The sequence below is a fragment of the Strix aluco genome, chromosome 6, assembly GCF_031877795.1.
Source record: "Strix aluco isolate bStrAlu1 chromosome 6, bStrAlu1.hap1, whole genome shotgun sequence".
In the NCBI taxonomy this organism is placed as follows: Eukaryota; Metazoa; Chordata; class Aves; order Strigiformes; family Strigidae; genus Strix; species Strix aluco.
Window position 1 is genome coordinate 24,510,760 of NC_133936.1, and position 19,088 is coordinate 24,529,847.

Genomic DNA, 19,088 nt, shown 5'->3' on the forward strand with positions numbered 1-19,088 from the left:
CTTTGGTCTCAAGTTCATAAACAGCCTGCAATTAGAATATACTTTAGAATCATTTCAACATTTCAACAACAGAATTTTGAAAGAATACAGATGGATTCTTTATTTAGTTCTTAATCATGTCAGAGAAAAAAAAATGCATTTTTATATAATTTATCATTTGCTGACTTTAAGATGAGACTTGTGAATCTTCCTCAAAGCAGAGGTCATGAGAACAGACATTCAAAATTCAATGTACTCAGGTGAGCTACTCTTTCTCTAAAATTTATTTCTAGTTGGGAAAGCTCTTTTTGTTACATTTTTCATTCTCACATTGTGGAATACTTGGGAATATATCTTGATAAATAACGTTGATGCAGTTTTTGTTTTGACTGTAAACTGTGATTAGTACTCCAAGCTATTGACAATGACAGGTATGTCATAACAGTTCATAAAATAATGGTTATTCCTAACTTATCCATATCCTCGAAAGAAAATTGAGCAAACCTAAAGATGCCTTTTTTTTAAGAAATCTGTCTCTAAAACCATGCTGTTTAAGATGAAAGATACAATTTATTTATTGAATTAGGGTTCCTTGGAGGTTAAGCAGGTAATCCATGGAGACTGTTCCATAACTTTTCCTTAAATGTCATTCATTAGATACATTTCATCTCATGAACTGTGAATCATTTCATTTTCAAGCACTCTTTCATTTCCTTTAAATTTACCTAAAACTTTACTACATTCAGTCAGTATAGCCCCTGACAGACAGCCCTCATACATTTAAAACATTCCCAGTGGAGAAACATAAAACATTTAAAATCTATATTTGATCTGACAACAGCAGCACCATGTTTGAATTAGAAACAGATTAGACATAATTGAAGATAAAGAGGACACAAGCATCACTCCCATTTCAGTGGAGTGGGCTTTAAATTATCAGATTCATCCAGAATACATTACTGAGAAACATTGAATTGTTATCTTTAGACAGCCTTTTCTAAGAGTTTACAATTTCCCAGTTCAGTGAAGCTTGCCACCAGCTTGTTATCAGAACAAAAAACGAAAAATCATTCGGTTCAGAGCACAGAACTGATCTCACCTCCAAAAGTACACATTTTCTTCTGATAACAGACACTTCTTTGGACTGCAGAGGTACCACTTCATGCTTTACAGTGAAGGCAATCTTTTTAAGATTCTCCCACTTTTCAGGTAATTCCTAACAACATTACAAGTAGATATTGTTTGTCAGTTTGAAAAGCCAACAACCCTCCCCCCAGAGAAACACACATACACATACTTCCATTCTCCTCTCCTTCCTCCCCTTTTTTCCTTTTTTGAAAAACGGTAGTTGACTGTGTGTCATTCCTTCCCTATGCCCTTATGCTGTGACAAACACGGACTTATTACTCAGGGTAATTTGCAAAATGTAATTTATGCAAAAGATTAAAGTTTGTTTACAATATCCTGCATTTTCTAGTTAGAACATGTTTATGCATATTAAATTTGGAAATAAACTGCAGCAATATAAAAAAACACCCCAGTGATGTAACTCACTATACTTTGATAAATACATTATTATTTTGACCCATCCGTAAGAAGAGTGCAAAAATGTACATAATGATAACTGAACATATTATTAAGTCCCAAACTCAGTGTTAAGTGCTTTTGCTTAACCTGCCTAGCTCTTCGCAAGTGTGTGCTTGACCCCGGTTTGGTCCCAAAAAAGTCATACTCCTTACACTGCTTTTAGACATCCCAAAGGCTCATCTATTCTACAAGAAATACCTGTTGCTGACAAAAAAGTCAGCCACAAGTGTAGTTGAATATGGACAAGGACTTTCTCACAGCATGTATATTAGACACTGTAGTTTAAAGGCAACTACACAAAGATAAAGAAGTTTTTTGTTGTTGTTTTGGAAAACTTACATAGGGCTTTTGCAAACATTTGTGATTACCTTGAATCTCATTCTACATAATTCCACAATTCTGTGACACAGCTGAACCTCATTGCCTCCTTACAAGTCATAATGCTCAAAAAGGTTTCCAATCATTATTTGAAGCAAGTTGGCTAGAAGTTTAATAAACACTAGCAATCCTCTGACAGTGGATTCATAAATAAGAACACAATGAAATATCTGTCTATAAACTGTACTTTAAAAAGTATATTTCCACGGTGAATTTTATTTTTCAGCTATATTAGAAGGCATGAAAGATTAGAATTGAAAAGTAAAGAAATTATTTGGAAAGATTCCCCATTTTCATATGCAGTGTAAGTCTTTACACTTCCTGCATATCATGCCAGGGAAAAAAATAACTACAGAAACACCTTTAGTCATTTGGAAAAATCAGGTTGAAAGCAAAGCTCCAATTCATAAAGAACTGGTATTTTACACAGTCAAATATTATACTGGTGCTATTTTTACTGCTTCAACTTTTGGTCTGTCAACACTTCCCTAATTAAAGTTACATTAAAGATCATGGCTCAAATTTTCAAGATTATCTTCAATTTCCATGTACCATCTGAGACCATTTCTGCACCTCTGTGTGTAAACAGGCACATATTCATCAGGGAGCAGCAAGGGCTAGCACTTCCTAAGGAAGGTGAGCCAGGAGCAGAAGGCCACCCTAGCACAGACAATGCCCTCACCAACCAAGGGCACAGTCCTACAGGGCATTAAGCATGGCATCAGAGCTGGGTGCTTGTAACTGGATGCATCAATAGGCCCACACGCAGCCAGTAACAAACCAGGTCGTGGGTGCCTCCAGGAGGGGTAAGAGGGACAGAAACAAGCTACAGCATACAGCCATGGGGGTCTATCCAGGAGAGCACATCTACCTAGAGCATAGGTCCAGATCCACCCAAGAGATAGGGCCAGAGGCAGACTTGAAAATAGGCACATCTCCCATGTAGCTCAGAGAAACACCAGAGGCCCAGGGCTGAGCTTAAGTGGAGTCCCCTGGATGGAGGGTGGAGTCCCCAGGTGGAGCTAGGCAGGACTATTAAAGGCCTATTAGTGCACTCGGGGACCCTGACAGTTTGCCCACAAGTAATTAATCTGCTAATTACCTGACCTACCTGCACAAATAAGGAATGCTCTGATCCTGTAAGATAAAGACTACTCAGTAGATTTTTTTCAGGATCAGGATTTAACCTGCCTCAGGTTATGCACTGAAAAACCTTTTAATTTCAGGGACAGAGGCAGAATTGAGACATTTTCAGCTGTTTGCCAGGTCTTATTTATGAAAACTAAAATCAAATGTACCCTGTGAGCTTCTTACCTAAGTTCAGTTGGAAAATAAATTTTCATTTAACCAGAAATGTTCATGTTTCAAAAATTATTTTTGTCCCAGTGGGGCAGTAGACAGAACCCACCTTTCAACAGTTATTTAAAAATATGTGTATATTAAACTGCAGCAGTGGATTACCCCATGTTTCATGCATTCATCTGAAATGTGAGAGAGCACCAAGACCAAGGTTTTGCTGTAAATCAAACACTGGATTAAGTTCACCATATCTCACATCACACTCTGAATCCCCTGACCAAGAATCATTGGCTATTTGAGCCATGTGGTCCCTCTGTATCTCTCAACTCTGCTCTTAGCCCCAACAACTGGAGAGGAGTGTATGTTAGTTTTTGCCTCTGCATTTCAGGTTTAACTGAAATGCAAGCACAAACACAAAAACAAAATTTTCCAGGTGTGCCTTTTAGGACACATTTGTGCAACTTGGAAATCCTATTCTGTAGAAGGCAGACCACATAAACTAATGGTCCTGTCTGACGTTAAAATCTAAATTTCATTACTAAGGGAGAGCCATAGTTAAAAACTGCCTTAAAAGCTGCCTTTAGCTTATGACTACTTGGATGAAAACTATCTTCCACTGATAAGTAAGTTTTTCTCCTAAACATTTTAATTGATTCCTAGGAGGACAATGCTGGTACAGCACTGATAAACACTTCTCATTAAGTCTCTTGAATGAAACTTCAGAACATTAAAAATGTCTACAATGAAAGACTACAATGTCCCTATTCTAGACCCAATTAAGTCAACAGAGTATTTAACCTTAGAATTGGGAACAGATAGCAGATACCATTCTATATTTTAAAAATATATCCAGTAAAAAAGTGTCCAAGGTAAACAGTCTACAGAAAAAAAAGTCGTATTAGCTCATTTAGAGTTATTTTTATTCTTGCTCCTATTTAGGTATGTGCCAGAGTTTTATAGATGTTATGTTGAACCCTTACCTCCAGTTCTGCATAGGCTACTCACCCCCCGTTCTGGCACCTGCTATCCACAAGTTCTGAAGAGGTCAGTTTTAAGACTTTGAGAATGTCATCTACTGATTCCTGCTCCTCTATAGCCATTAGATATCCTACTATTTCATCCAGAGCTGTGCACTCTCCTTCTCACACTTTCTTAGTCAAACCTGTCTCTGGTTTCATGAATGAGTCTCTCCATTCAGTAACACTAATAATATGTAACATAAGAAAATGTCAAGTTAATTAGCACAGAGCACCTGAAAACTTAAGGCAAACCATACACATCAATTATATTAATGAACAAGTAAATGCAATCAAATCAAACATTGTGTCAAGTCTTGGTTGGTGGGCTCTTTTGTTCTCTTTTAAACAAGAGAGAAACACATTTCAAATGTATGACAAGATATTCTTGAGAAACATCATGGATTCGTTTACACTTGACCATGTCTTCCTTTTCTGCATTTACTGCACATGCCTCAAGTAATAACTCTGGGTTCTCAGTACTGCAGAATCAGGGGCAAGGGCATGCTGTCTGACAGCAGGAAATAAATCAGGTGGGCATCTGAGGTAATGGGTGCAGCACTGTGATCCACATCCATCTTTTAGAAGAGTCCAGGATTGCCACGAATTTTAAAGAGATCTTCTCCCAAAGAACAGATGTTCAGAATACCATACACAGCCAATTTTCAATCTAGACACCAGCTCTCATGCACTAAACAGTCCTGCTCTAGTTTTTCAGCATAGTGAGAAGTACCATTTTGAAGTGCATTTTAGATATATTTATTACAAAGATGACACAGAAACATTAAAAGTCCTTAATACAGTAATGAGTAAAAAAATTCAGTCCACACTAATCAAAGAAGAAATACCTATTTCTAAGATACCATGAACACCTTAAAAACATCAACATTTTTGTGAACTTGATGTTTATCCAGAAGAAGTTTAAGGCCAAAGCAGTTATGCCTAGTGTCCCAAGGGAGACCAAAGTCTGCAAAAAATCTCTACTGTCTTATAGATAAAAGGGATGGAAGGGATTTAAGGGATCCTTCAGTCCATCCTTCTGAATTTTAATTCAAATATATATACATGTACAGAGGAGGATTACATACATATATTAGTGTGCGTGTATGTATGTATACATAAAAATATATATGAAACAGAAACCAGAGAAGCTTACCTAAGCTTGAGCTGTTTTCTTTAAAATTCAGGTCCATTTCTAAATTAAATTCACCCATTATATTTAAAAGGCTTATGGTCAACTTGATTTGAAACAACTATCAAAAAATCTTCTGACTTTATGATTCACTAACTTTATTAGAATATTGGCCCTAAAGAAAAAAAAAAAACACCACATCATGAACACTAGATTTTAAACAAATCAACAAAATAATGTAATTAATTATATTTCCTTAATAGGCACAAGAAAGGAAGGAAACCTCTGCAAAAATGGAAATACCTGTTCTTTAGAACGCACTAAGTCTTATGAATGTTTTGGAAGCTCATAATTTTCATAGAATTCCAGCTCACCTTTACGAAGAAATTGTCCACAGAACAGAAACTACTTCACAAATCCAATTTTACCATCCATCCATTAAGTACCACTATTTGTTAAAGTGTTGCTCCAGAACATAAACAGTGAACAAGTTTCCCTTCTTCATAGCTACTTGACTTATTTCTTCCAGGGTATCCATCTGATCTATGTCATGCTAAATGTGCACCTGAAAGTGAAAAAGCAGTGGAGGCAAAGATTAAACTGCAGAAAGAAAAGGTGTCCTGATGAGAAATAAGGCACCAAAAAAGCAAACATTCAACCAATAATCATAAAGAAACAAACAGCTCTTGAGAAATATCCAGCCTGGAATATAGCTATGGAAGTCATTTGACACCAAATGCTCAGTAATACATGCACTGTAAAGCCAAAGACTGCCTGTGCACAATACACAAGCAAAAGTAGAAGGTAAATTCATGAACCAGCTTTGCAGGCAGTCCATCCAGCTGCAGACTTCAGTGTGTATTAGAAAGGCACTCTCCAGTTGGCAAGTGAACCAGAAAAAGTTTAAAAAAAAAGTTAGCCAATATCATTCAAAGTATGTGTGCTGGTGGCTGATGGAAATGGCTGGATGCATTCATAAAACAAGAGAGGCAGAGGTTAAGGAGAGCAGAAGATGACAGCTCACAGTGAACAGATGGGAACAAGCCTCACAGGCTCTCTTGAGATATTAGCCTTCTTGGCATAAACCACTGGATAGGGGTGACTCGGCTTGGAAAACAACTACATTCAAATGCTTAGAGGAAAGGTCAATTGTGACACTTAAAAAAAAAAAAAAAAAAGAAAGGAAAAGTAGCAAAAGTAACGATACCTGAAAAGGGTCTTTTCCAAGGTATTTGACAAATCTATCTACAGACAGTATCATAGATGTTTTTGATTAGTCCCTCCATAATATCACAGAAATTGCCGTTGACATTAAGTCCAAAGAAGGTTTAAAAGTCATTTCACTGTTATTAAGAACAAGCTGCACTTCAAATGAAGGAGTGGATTTAAATGTTGTCTCAGTGTTTTCAGTCAGATACTGAAGAAAACACTTGATAGCTTTGAACAGCCCATCTACAATCATGTGGTCTATGTATACAGGGTAGAGTTTCCATTCATCAGAAAGAGGATCTGCCTGGAGCAAATACTGATTGTCCTGGAAAGAGTAATTTAGAGAATCAGTAACAGGGGTTTAGAATTGCTCTTCCCAGTGTGGATTTCTTATCCCAGCTAACTGATCAGTCCAGGAATAAAGGAACTCTCACTTTGATGAAGAAAAGCATTCCCACTATTTACAACATAATTACCTTTTCATTGTAACTTTTACAAGTACATATGGAACTAATTACTGAAAGCTATTTCCCTTTCGGGTTACATTTGCATCAGCAAGTGCAAATATTTGAAAACAGTTTTAGCTTTTACTTAATCCTGATTTTCCTAATTATTTACACCTATTTAGCAACAATAGCTACTCCCAAGACAAAATATTTACTGGGCCTACTATCACATAAACTATCTGGTGGATCTTTTCCACTGTTTCTTGAATCATACTCCATAGTTTGAACATTTCTCTCTTTTTTTTGTCATCAAAGGATAGAAGAAATTATTTCTGCCATTTTTTTTCTTGACAAAAAAAGGGTTTGACTCTATCTCTACAATGTCCAATTTCACATTATGCTTGAATATTCAGATTCTCTCATCCACATTTTAAACAAGGTCCCCCTGTCTGTTCGTTACAGTCCCAGAGTTCTACATTCTGCCAAGTCAGAGGCAGACATCAGTTGTTTGTCAGAACTCTCCAATTCATGTATACTACTTCTCTTTGCAACATGATCTTCCTCAGCCTCTGGCACAGCTTTGTAATTACAGTTAAATTTACAGTATAAGGAGAGTAAGAAAAACTCTTATTCTTTTTAAGCTTATCAGAAATATGTTTTATCAGATTCCTTCCTTCTTTGTTCAGTCTATTTAGTCAAGAAACCCTGATAAATCAATTGTACCAAAACCAAGTTTACCTGTTATGCTGCAATAAACCATTGATCATTTCCCTTAGGAAAAAAGGATGAAATTCAAATGTACTCGGACTTCTAGTTTTAAAAACATCTAATGCCAGGTTCTCAGTGAATTCAACCTTGTTCTTATTAAATCAGCAGAGTCTGTATCCTATTTATACATTAGTAGAGAATCTGGTTTTCACTGTAAACAAAATGTGCCAGGATAGGCTGTAAGACTGAACATTTCAGGCTCTCCATAAGACGGATGACTGGGCAAAAGCAGGACAGGTTTCTCTATACTGCAGCTCTTCCTTTGTCTTTCTGCCATAGCTTCTATGTGAAATACCCAAATTTTAGCTCACAGACAATGCAGCCAAATTGGTACAATTCTGAATGGGGATGTTATTCTGTTTCAACACTGAATGGTATCAGCTTGTTCCTGTTATATAACCTGTTTAGAGGCTAGGAAAGTCTATTTTACTGACTGCCCATATGCAGACTCTAACAAGGTCCATATTAACTTTTACAGAAAAATCCAATGAGTATCTACACAGTTCCCGAGATGCCATTTCCATCAGCAGGAAGAAGTCCATTAGGTAGTTTCTTTTCTTTGTTTCAACAAGGGAGGCTGCAACACTTGCAGACAGTACTCACTACAGTAATGACAGTAGTTCTGTCAGTATACATCTCTGGGAACTGGACTAAAATCACCAATAGATTTTATTGCAGTCCCTAAAAAGCATTCTGTTCAGCCTACTAAGAAGAGAAGTTTCATCACCTATTACTAGTCTCATAAACCACTTCTGCTTGATTTCATACATTTCTTGATGGAAGGAATTAGTTCTGTCCATGCATTTACAAATTAATGCATTAGGAGTCACCCTTTTGTATTCAAAGAAAACCATACATACAGTAAGACTACAATGTATGATCAACTACAAACTACAGAGTAACAACCATCCAGCAGGCAAGATAATTGGGAAAAATAGTTGAACACAGTTTGGTTTTGATTTAGTGTAGTTGATGATTTGAAGAGACTATTATGGTTATGTCAATTTTCTAGTATGTCTTTATATTCACACACATCTGTCAAAAAGAATCTTCTTTATTTACCTTGTAAAGTGTGTGTCCCTTGCAATATAAGAGTAAAAGCAACTTCTTGGTGTTAGAAGGATGTTGTAAACTCTCAAGATGTTACACTCTTTGGAGAAACAGCAGAAGGCTACAGAACCACAGAAGATTTTGTTATTCAAAAAAAGGCAATCAGACACTAACTGAAAAGCTTTCTCAAGTTACCAAAAGCAAGAGCTGCAAGTCTTTGGTATCTGTATCACGCGGTTCTAGTAATTTCATTTAGATCCTATGTACAATATTCTTCTTTAAAATGAAATCTAAATAGCATTTCTCATATTTTAAACCACTAATGCTTCTGAGGGAACATGTATTATAGTATAAATACACAATCCTGTTACACTTTTTTGTAACCTGAAGTAAAAATTATGAAATCTGATACATAACTTGTGCTTATCTCTAGCACAAAAGAGAATTTTAATGATAAAACAAGATAATTGTTAAAACAATTAAAATAAATCCTTAATGTCATGCAGTAAAATTTACTAATGTGTTATTTTCTGATTAAAATTACTTCATACCATCCAAATTCCAGAGAATGATTACACTTGGGTCTGAGGTACAGAGGTGTAGATCCTGTGTATAGCAGAGGTACATTTCTTCATTATATCAATCCATTCCAATAATCTCTCACATTTTTGCAAAATAGGATTTGTTTTTTCTATCTGCAAAATTCTACAGAGACAAAAGAGATTTCACCTCAATGTCATTTCTAAGTACACAGTGCGGCTATAACTTCAGAAAGTGCCTGAAGTGTTTTAAGCCCCATTGTACAATGTTTTACAGCAATACTTACAGATGATTGATGTGCTTAAAATGTGTTCTGTGCCTGAGAAGCCTCTCGAAACTCCTGAGACCATTTTAAACTGCCTGCAGTCACTGGCATGTTTTTATAAAGTGCATCACATCCATTCCTTAACTTAAGCAAACAGAAACATTTATGGTGATAGACTGCCAGTTTTACCATTGTATAAGTTGCACATAAAACACAAAATCCATTCTCAGTGACTAAAGAGGTAGCAGCTTCAGATCCAAAACACTCTGTCTCTGGGCAAAATACACAAGGGCTCCTGGGGACAAGTTACATTGGGTGACAGAGGAGTTTTGGGTGCTCCACAGAGATGCTTTCATTCCCTGCTCTTTGAAACATCCATCAATCTAGAAAAAATGAGGCTTTCTGCTGGCCTCAGGCAAGTCCAGTTATTGTTTAGGAATCCTGGTGGCTTTTCTGAAAGGCTACAGAAAGGAAAATGCATTTCCAAAGCCTGGAGAACTGCAGGGTGTTCCTTTGCAAAACTTCAGCAATAAACATATGGATGACGCTAAAAGAGTGGCCTGCAAACACAAATAAGGGCACTGTTGTATAGTCATGAGGCCCATGAAGAGGAGGGATCTATCAGACCTCATGTGGTTTCTCACCATGCAGATCTGGACCCTTATCTTAAGAGCATTCTGAAATCTGATTTCTGATGTAACTGCCAGGATAGCCAATTGCTCTTTCTTTAGATTTTTCTTACAGAGAACAAGTTTCTTCACATTTTGTGAAGAAATTTCTTTCTCTTCCACATGATCCCTGCAGAAATCAGAGAAATCAGGAAAAAAAAATGAGGAGGATACTTAAAGTATCCAATGCTCATGGAACAGTATAAAAATGAAAAAGCAACCTATGAGAACTTTATGAGCACATTTCCATATTTGTCTCTCATGTCAAAGTATACCTGTTATTGCTTATATAACGATGTGCAGATCTGAGGTTTTAGGGACAGGAAATAGAACCAAAATGTCACTGGCTACATCAGCTTTCTTGTACGTCTATGGAGTCTCTGCTGTAATTATTTTCCATGGGGATTCTAAAGAACTGGATATGGCCTGTGAAAATTTTGTGTAATTCTATTTTATCCTTTAAGTGTTTTGCTTTTACTGAATTTCATCAGAAGGTAATTTGGGGGGGGGGGGGGGAATAGTTCTGAGCATCTGCATGTTCATTTAAAGTGGAAGTTTAACATAATTTGAATTTCAATGAAATAAAATGAGAAAGTGTTCAGATTTCAAGTATTTTTAAATTTCTCATGAACATTTCAGCAGCCTGCAGAACTTGTGTTTTGGTCCACAGAAGCATCTGCCTTTTAAGATCTCCCTGTTTTCTGTTACTATTGCTACTCTGTCAAGTTCCTGTATCTCCTTTTACAAATCCTAATGCAGGGAGAAATGATCTGCTGTACTCTTAAGTATGAGTGTCTCATTTCCACATGGGCAATAGGTATCATTACAAACTTGATCAGTAAATAGAGAATTTAAAAATATTTAACTTCCAAAGCCTGCATTTTGGCCAGAAGGATTGGCAAAATACCACAAATCCTCCACAAGTTATAGTAAATCTCCTCAGAATGAACTAAGTAATGAAATTCCCACAAAATCTTCTTGTAATCAAGCTAGAAATACTATGAAAAACTGCCTGTCTCTTCAAGAACTCTGATTTTGGTTTTGTTTAGAAGCCAGAAGTGCCAAACTTGACAATGCATGAAAATAAGAAGTGTTCCAAAAACCATGTCAGCATTTAAGAAGATCAGCAAAAATCCACTGCAGGTTTATTTTTAATTCTGTTCAGCTTTCTCCTAAGTTGTTTGGCTAATTTTAGTATGTGTGGAAATGTTTCCTTACTTTCTGATTACTTCAGAAACAGAGTTATTAGCCATACCAAATTTCATCTCTTACACCTTAGTAATTGCTGGCTTGAAAATGAAGATGATGTTCTAAGCATCTTTATGTGTTTTTCAAGGAGAAAAGAATTTTTAATTTCTATCACCAAGGTGTTAAAATGAACAGAAAAAAAATTTTGCTCCTTTTGCTAGCATATAATAGATACATAAGTATGTACTTGGAGAACAGTAATACTACTAAAACCACTGCACAGCAGAAAACAAAAGCAGCCCTTGGAACTAAACTCCTGTGAAAATATAGCATATGTCTAATGGTAAGAGAGAAAATCACTAGGTATGATCCAGAAAACAGGCAAAGAAAATAACTATATTCCTGAGATTGCATATAAAACTGTAAAGAATATAAAAAATATAATTGGAAATATCTAGCTAACTACTCAAAAAATGTCAAACACCAATCAAAAAAATTAATTCTTTATTATTGGGGGAAAAACTAATTGTTAATAATATTAATTAATTAATAAGATATATTAATGAAATTAATAAACAATTAAAGTACATTAATAATTAAAATAAAATAATTAAAATCAGATTAATAAAAGAGGGGAGATTTTCCCTACTTACTGTCTTTGAGTCTCAAAGATCTCCTTGTAGCAGGTAAATTCTTCATCAAACACTGACAGAAGAGCAGCAAAACTGGGATAAAAGCTGGAACCGGTGGCAAGTTTTTCCAGTAGATTACTAAATATCTGCACATTTGCAGTAAATTCATTGAACAATAAACAAAGAACTGCAATTTTATTCTAAAACATGTTACGCTAAAACCTGCATTTTTCCCAGCAGCTATTTTGTTAAAATAGCTTCTAACTATTTTACTAATTAAATACTTTTTATTCTTTTTGGCTTGAAAAGTAAACAAGGAATTGCATTAGAAATTGTATATAGAATCCTATTTTACGGTTACATTCATTGCCTCTTCATATGCCAGATTAACGTTTTGCGTGAAATGTAATGGTATTGAGGAAGAGATTATTAAGAACTGAATGATGGGAATTAATTTAATAAAGTTATTAAAAATCGAACATAGGAAAACAATAAAAAAGAATAGAAAAATCTAGGTACCTTTAGTATGAATAGAAGAAAAATGAACACAGAAGAAAATAAAACTGTTTAAAATAGATAAGAAAATAGATACATGATTTATAGAAATAACTAATTGTTAGAAAAACCTTTATCTTTGCTCAATTTTTAGGGGTCGTTCTGAGAGACAGTTAAGAATGGCGGCTGGAACAGCACTGTGAAAGACCCATACCTTGTACCACTGGAAATCAGGCTAGACAACATGCCCAAAAAACACCTTTTAAGAAGACATGAAGTACTTAGGGGAGGATGGCAAAACCCTCTAACTTGCATTAACCATTGTAGACCCATTCCAAAACACATACACTGGAATAGTGATCTATAAATGTAAGGAAACACTTTGAAGTAGCATTGTGAGACAGTACTGCAGCCTCACAAGCAGCATTGGCCAGGAATTGATGCTTTTTTAGACATTATTCTCAATAGCACTTAAACTACAACAATGGGTGAAAAAGCCAGTAGCACAAAGCTCCAAGGAAACCATTCTGGCAGAAAACAGGAAAGTGACTGTCCTAAAGCACCAGACAACCATCGGCCATAGTCTCTCCACATACCCAAATGATTTCACAGACCTTCATGGACTGAGATAACAAAAATTCTTCTTCCTCCAATCTGGTTGCACCTTTAAGTTAGCATCACTTGGAAAAAATGCTTTAGGAGGTAGTCCTAGAAATTCTTAACTGTTGTGCAACTGCCTGTTGAGTCTGTGACAAGCTAATTTGTTCATGGGAATACTCACAGTCCAAAATAAGTCTTCTTACTATGTAAATGTAGTTATAATTATTCCCATGATACTGTGGGAAATGGCACTGAAGCTACCACTTCTTCAGATGTCAAGTCTGCAAAAGACAAGTTGCAGATGCCTTGTGGACAAATTCAAGAAATACAACCAAAAAATTTATAGAATGATTTTATATAATTTTCCCCAATAACATGTTTGCTGTATTTGAATATGTATTACCAGCAGCAGCCTCAGCTTCTGGTAGTTTGTGGTTAAATATCCCATAAAAGCTAACTCACTTGTTCTATTCTGAACTCACTACATTCATGCTGACAGTAAAAATTACAGTATTTTATTATATTGCATCTTTACTGGGTATTTTATTTATCTCTGTTGTGCCTTCTAGTTTTTGGCATCTATTCAAAACCTTTACCTGTGTTCTCCTGCTGTTCCAGGGTTTTTTGTAGCTTCTTTTGCTTTGTACTCAGAGCAATATCTTTTACTTCCATATGCTACAAAGTTGATTAGTTTAGAGAGCTTATGCAGTCTCTCAATGACACTAAATTGTGCTTCTGAATTGCTACACAGCTGCAAAGATAGCTTGTGTAATAAATCACCAATTTTGAGAACCCGTGAAACACTGCTAGTAAATATGCTCTTTATGGCATAAAGCCAGCTTAATTTAGCAGTTAAATTTTTAAGTGAAATGTCACGATAAATATGTATGTTACCTATAAGCAATTCACAATTCAACTGGTTTGCACACTGTCCATTTACTATTTGTTAGAACTTCATGACTTGGTTCTTTATGTCTCTTCACAGGTTTCAATAATATAGCATCCATGAAAATTGGAACTTTCCATGGGCCATCTAAGTTTGCTCCCTGCTGTAACAGCTACGTTGACCTGTTTATTTCTGAATTTCCTCGAAAGAGGACGTTTTTCCTAGATCTGAAAAGCTTTAACAATTAATGTCTTCATTTGGCAATACATTCCATCATGTAACTCTTAAGCATAAGTACTTTGTCTTCAACTAACTTTGGTTTTCCTCTAGAGATTACAGCCCAGTCTCACCATAGGCATAAAAACATGCTTCTATTCACTTCAACAGTTGCACAGGTATGAACAGTTAGTGAGCTTTGTTTGGTGACATTTAACTTTATCATTCTTCATATCCATTGCAAAACCTTGTCTTCTTTTTAATGTTTGCAAAGAGATTTTTGTCAACAACTTTTTATTTACTTGCTTGCCTCTCTGGAAGACCATTTCTAAATAGCACCTTTTGAGGAGAGAGCTTTTATCCATTTTTGTTTGGGTATGATTTTATAAGGGTCATAAGCACCTGTGTCTTGTAAAACTAAAAGGAATGTAGGTGGTAATGGACCTCTTTTTTCCGAAACTTCCTACCATAGGTTTGAAAGCTTATATATCACAAGTGAGTTAGACAGAACTTGAATCTACAACATTTATATCACAGAAAGTCCTATGTTTACTGTAATGCTTTTTATGGGACTAATGAGTTATTTTGCTGAACATATCTGCTGGATAAAAAATCTGTGCTGTGAAGAGTTAGCTTTCCCCTGCGCCAATTACTTTCATCAGAATCATCTTTCTTCAACAGAGAGAGCACATGCTTCGCATGCTCCTCAGTCAGCCATATCTTACCAATCATCTGCTTTCTTCCTCAACCACAGTACAATGTCCATTTTCTCCCACGTTTTCCATTTCAACCCCCTCCCAGTTCTGCCTTTGTTCTATCTCTTCTCCATCACATGTAGTATGTTTGTATGCTTATACACACTCCTTCTTCTACCTCTTGATTTTGTGATGCACCTACTTTTATGTTTGTTGTACTTGTTGGGATGCGTTTGTACAGCATCAATGGTAAACCTCTTCTGTCTCAGTAGGAAGCTGTTCCTCACAGCAATTATGCCTGATGGCTTTCTTTCCATTTTCTTTCAGCTTCTCAAGAAACTGTATTTTCTTAAACCTTGAGTCTTACATAACTCAATGTATTTAACCATCTCTTTTCCATCATGTTTTTCATTTTATTGGTATTTGGCTCATTTACTCATATATTATCTACTGTGACACTTTATCTTTTTCCTCACTATTTCGATTGTTATTTTCTTTAAAAATTTCTGGAGTTTACATGAGATCAAGGTACACAGCTCCCACTGATTTTAGTAACTCCCATTGACTTTAATGTGAGTTTTGTGGCTAACTCCCTGGCAACTCTGAAAATATAGTGTCTGGTGGGTATAATTTATTTTTTGTACCTTCTTTCAACAGACGTTTAGAATCGCTTATTTAAAAGAATAATATTTTAAAAGCTTTTTCTGGTTTTCTGATCTCACATTATTATGACTTTTAATAGCTGAGGGACAAAGAAGACATTTTCATGTAAGTTAGAGTATTTGTGCTCTGCACATCCAGATTCAGAACAAAATAAGAAAGATTAGTCATTTTCCCTTGAGTCATGGCCAAATTTTGCCCTTGCATTTATTGTTGCAGTCTATGGTGGTCTTCTCTTGTGTATTGCAGATGAGCACACATCTTGAATAATGAATGAGTCTGCCATCAAAAATATGCAAATCTTGTTCTTCATTTCAGTATTTGGACATATCAATTTCAATTTCCTAAATCCTCTCTTCTAACTTCAGCTATTAATGATGCTAAGACAATTATCTAACTCTAGCAGACTGCCTATTGTTCGTCTAACAAAACCTCCTATTTTTACTAGAATGTCAAACTATTTCTGTGATTTTTCATATTTCATTTCCTTATTCTTCCACAGTGTTTCTGTATCTTAAGTAGTAGCCAGGGTATCTACAGCTATAAGACAAGGAAGCTTTATCTGAAAAAGTAATGTATTCTTACAGACCATCTAATATAACTAAGGAGAACAGGTGAGCTTTTAGGCTCATAACCCCTTCATCTATATCTTAATCTTGTGTTCTTTCCAACAAGACTAAAATCCACTGTTACACTTTGGTCATCTAAAAAAATATGTCCTTTTCGTCCATCTTCTTCATGTATTTCCAAAGGCAGTTTCTCCAAACCTGGGTATTTTTGTACCCATTTTTCATTTCAGACATCAAGTCAATTCTCACATAGCTTCAATTCCTAATGCAATTGAAGACAGCAAGTTTTAGCTACTTGTCATATTTGCTTTTAAAGTCAATCCAGCAGTTTACAAAATATGAAACTGAACATTGCAAATATCTACTATAAATGAGAATGTGAGGTCTTTATTCAAGGCCAGACTGTGATTATCCTTTATGTAATTTCAAGGGAAAAAAAAAAGAAGGGATTTTATATCATAATATACTGGCAGCCAACTGCTACTGTGGGCCTGAACACTTCCTATGGAGTAAAAGACCAAGGTGTTGGTAGAGCCCTGAGTCAGCTTCCCAAACCAGTAAGGAAGCTGGCCATGGAGAAGAGAAATCAGATTCCGAAAAGGCCAGGGTACCTTAATGCACAAAAGTTTTTGCATCCCCTGTTTCATACAGTATCACTGTGAGCAAACAACAGGATTACATTCACTGTCTACCATTGCTTCTTAGTCAAATAAGCTATGATTGGAGCCAGGGTCACCATATGGCCCTGCATATAAAGTGACTTGCAACTACAATGACTGATATGATATACAGATTCAAACTACTGCAAGGTCGTGTTGTAAACAGATTTTCAGTTATTAGCCTTGATTTTAGTTGGGGCTGAGAAGATATATCTCATTTGTCCATATTTTTCAGATTTTCTTTCCCCACTTTTTCTTTACTGAGGAGGCATTTACTCCATGTGAAAGCAAACTTTATATAAAAGTTGAGAGCATTTATCCAGCAACAAAAGTCTTGGGCACTGAAGAAAGAATATTTGCCAAAATTATTCATTTCCCAACATTTTCTATTTAATTACATGAAGGCTAAAAGCTGCACATAAACCAAATATAAATACATTTTAAAAATCAAGCTATTCAAGTATACAAAGGAAAAAAAAAAAGAAAAACCCAAACCTGTAGGTGTGGAAAACAGGCTAACTGCAGCATGATTTATTTTCACACTGCCATCCTTATTCACACTATGTAAAATTTTAGCTCTGAGTCCTGAGAATTGCTCAAGGCAGCTAAGTTTTCATTGGAGGTCTGCCTGGAGCATTTTTCAGGATCAGGGCCTGCCGCATCAGGTGGTCCTACCACATGAATTACGCTAGTTCAAAGTACAATTCTAATACAAATTAATCACAGCACGTACTCAAATATTTATCAAAATGTTTCTCAAGCTAGTAATTTCAGACAATAGAATTTTGAGATATGAAATAGATTAAATATTTTACCTTAGAAGCAGATTCCAGTCCTTTTGACTCTTGAAATGCAGGATCTAATATTGTTCCTAAGTGGTGACCATTCATCTGCCAAGTGAATCTCAAATAATGAGAGAGCTTCCTGCATTAAAAATGTATGAAAAGTTCTATCTCAGATTTCAATTACCAAGTATCAATACTTGCTATTCAGAGCAACAGCTCCAAAATAAAGCTCTTTAATTTCAGATTATAATTGAAAGTGTAACCAAATTATTGTACATTCTGTCGCTTTTGGCACCACTGACAAATACAGGAACTAATCCTGTACCTGCTACTCACATTAACACTAATGCAAGTAATCCCATTCAAATTAAGAATGTGTAAATAAAGATTATTCATGTAAGTAAAAATTACAAGATAGGGTGGATAAATCTCCTGAAATTGAATGATACAACCCATTTATTTAGTCCTCTAAGGTATGTGGCTTCACATGCCCGGTTGAAGCTAAAAGTACAACTAAGAATACAAGACCCTAAATAACAGATACTGCACAAGGTGCAGTCAGAAGCCCTGATACCAGTTTTTAGGCTTATGAAATAATGCCTTCCCAAGACCTCACTGCATCTCTCAGATCATGTTCTGCCACATGCTCATAGCGTCTAGGAGGGTCCTGACTAAAGCATAGGGCTCAACCTTATGAACTACTACTTAAGCAGGTATAGCCTACTGCCATGACCAGTCCCTTTAGAGGGAATGAGACAGAAACAAACATTGGCAGGATTACACCTAGAATTTTCTTATCTATTTTACTGCCTCAGTTTTAGATCCTCACCCCACCACTACCCAATTACAGCACAGATGACTTACCAAAAAATGGCATTATAACCCAGATAATAACATCAAAGGAGCATTTGAGTAAGAAAATGTTTTTAAAGTCATATTACCATTTTCCTTAAAAGGACTGAATAAAGATGTTATGGGTAAAAACCAGTTAGATTTAGACTACAGTTTCCCAAGGTGCCTGCTACTTTCAAACATTTGCATGCTTAAAATCTTCTCATACACAGCTCCACAACCAGTACTGGACCATTCTAACCACACTTCTGCCACATAGCTGGGAATGTAACGAGCACAGCTGAGCTGGTGAAGGGAGGAATTCACTTCTGTAGATCCAGAGCTTGCTTCCCAGTCAGTTTTCCATGATTTCCAGTCACTCTGAACCATCAGTCATGACTCAGTCTGCCTCTGTGGCAGCTGGACTTCTTGCCAGCCCTTACTGACAGTCCAGTGCTATGTGAAATCATCAGTCCTTCAAATGACAAGGTAAAGGCAATTAGTTTGTAAGGTTAAAAGTAGAGCTTTGTGGATT

General features: G+C 35.9%; 1 long non-coding RNA gene across 1 annotated transcript; it reads right to left on the reverse strand.

Moving 5' to 3' along the window:
* Positions 1 to 5,131: 5,131 nt before the first annotated feature.
* LOC141924954 (uncharacterized) lies at positions 5,132 to 9,761 on the reverse strand. The gene is made up of 3 exons (XR_012623711.1): positions 9,691 to 9,761; positions 9,416 to 9,569; positions 5,132 to 5,956 (listed from the first exon to the last, which is right to left on the reverse strand). It is a non-coding gene; the product is annotated as an uncharacterized LOC141924954 (long non-coding RNA).
* Between the last annotated feature and the right edge of the window lie 9,327 nt (positions 9,762 to 19,088).